This window comes from Rhagoletis pomonella, unplaced genomic scaffold (assembly GCF_013731165.1).
Source record: "Rhagoletis pomonella isolate Grant_MI unplaced genomic scaffold, Rhpom_1.0 Rhpom_scaffold_00003, whole genome shotgun sequence".
Classification (NCBI taxonomy): Eukaryota; Metazoa; Arthropoda; class Insecta; order Diptera; family Tephritidae; genus Rhagoletis; species Rhagoletis pomonella.
The window spans coordinates 14,642,943-14,645,321 of NW_023458557.1; positions in this window are offsets into that span (position 1 = coordinate 14,642,943).

The following is a 2,379-nucleotide window of genomic DNA, read 5'->3' on the forward strand; positions in this document are numbered from 1 at the left end:
CTATTTGTCGATTTCAAAGCCGCTTTCGACAGCACGAAGAGAAGTTGCCTTTATGCCGCGATGTCTGAATTTGGTATCCCCGCGAAACTAATACGGCTGTGTAAAATGACGTTGAGCAATACCACCAGCTCCGTCAGAATAGGGAAGGACCTCTCCGAGCCGTTTGATACCAAACGAGGTTTCAGACAAGGGGACTCCCTCTCGTGTGATTTCTTTAATCTTATGTTGGAGAAGATAATAAGAGCCGCAGAACTGAACCGCTCAGGCACAATACTTTATAAGAGCGTACAATTGCTGGCGTATGCCGACGACATCGATATTATCGGTAAAAACAAGGGCTACGTCTGTTCTGCCTTCTCGGGATTGGATAGAGAAGCAAAGCGAATGGGTCTGGTGGTGAACGAGGACAAAACGAAGTATCTCCTGTCATCACACAAACAGTCAGAGCATACGCGTCTTGGCACCCACGTCACTGTTGACAGTTACAAGTTTGAAAAAGTAGACGACTTCGTATATTTGGAAACCAGCATTAACACCAATAATAATGTCAGCCTTGAAATCCAACGGAGAATCACTCTTGCCAACAAGTGCTACTTTGGGCTGAGTAGGCAATTGAGAAGTAAAGTCCTCTCTCGTCGTACAAAGATCACACTCTATAAGTCACTCATCGTGCCTGTGCTGGTGTATGGTGCGGAAGCATGGACAATGAAAGCATCTGATGAGGCGGCTCTTGGAGTTTTCGAGAGAAAGATTCTGCGAAAGATTTACGGACCTTTACGCGTTGGTGATGGCGAATATCGCAGACGATTTAACGATGAGCTGTATGAGCTTTACAACGATATAGACATAGTGCAGTTAATTAAATATTCAGCGGCTCCGCTGGCTTGGCCATGTCGTTCGGATGGACAGAAACGCTCCTGCTCTGAAAATATTCAACGCGGGCCGCGATGCTGGTAACAGAGGAAGAGGAAGGCCTCCTCTGCGTTGGAAAGACCAGGTGGAGAAGGACTTGGCTTCACTTGGCATTTTCAATTGGCGTCAGTTAGCACAGAAGAGATATGACTGGCGTGCTGTTTTGGACACGGCCAAAATCGCTTAGGCGGTTACAGCGCCAAATAAGAAGAAGAAGAAGATAGTCGAAAATATGTTTGAAGAGGGTTGCCACCTGTTTGAAAATTTAACTCAATTAAATTGGTCAAAGAAATGAAATGTTACAATATGGGTACCAAACTAAAGGCATTTGAGAAATCTTGATTTAGAAATATTTTCAATAAGATTATGCCCTATCTAAAAGTAAAGACTGCAAATATTGCAACTAAATGAAATATAACATAATTGGTTCCAAACGAAAGTGTTACTAGAGATTTTTTTACGTTTCCGCTTTTCCAAAAGTCGAACAGTTTAACTGAAGAAAGCATTTACAAAATCTTATCAAACGAAGTGATCATATTATCAACGAAGAGTTGGTATACAAATTTCGCAATGAAAAAAAAAAATATTAAAAAACTACTGATACAAATGAAAAAATAATAAAAACCATACCTAACGAAAACATAAAAATTTCCCATGAACGCTGTTTAAAAATCCTTAATGAAAATTTAAAATTGTTGTCACAATTCCATAACATTATAAAATAGTTAACTTTAATCATAAAGAATTTCACTAGCCTACTACTTACAATACAGCGTGGCGACGAATAACTGTTACCCAGGTTTTTTTGAGAAATAAAAGGGTCCTTTATAAATTTTGCGAAAAAAGTATTTTATTGTTAATTTTCCACAGATTTTACTTTAGATGTATTAATAAGTTTTTAAATGTTAATCCTAATTTACATTTGCCAGCAGTGTAAACTTTGAGAGAAAAGTTCATTTGGCACGCAGCTACAAATTTTTTTTTTCACAACAAATTTCAAAGTTAAAAGCTACAACTAATGGCATAGTAACATATTGGATATCTCAATTCTATCGACTAGGTGTATGGTGTCAAGTTAGCACTACATACCATTTTTTCTTAAAAAACGAAAGCTACAAATTTTTTCTTTACACAACCAATTTTAAAGTTAAAAGCTACAATTAATTGCATAGTAACATATTGGATATCTTAATTCTATCGACTAGGTGTATGGTGTCAAGTTAGCACTACATACCATTTTTTCTTAAAAAACGAAAGCTACAATTTTTTCTTTCCACAACAAATTTACAACAAGAAAGCTACAATTAATGCCGTTGTAACCTTTTCAATATCTCAATTCTGTCGTCAATGGTGCATGGTGTCAAGTTAGCACTACATACTAAATTTTGTTCGAAAAAGGGTCAACTCATTTTTTTCCAGGAAAACGAAAGCTACAAATGTTTTCTTTTCACAACAAATTTTAAAGTT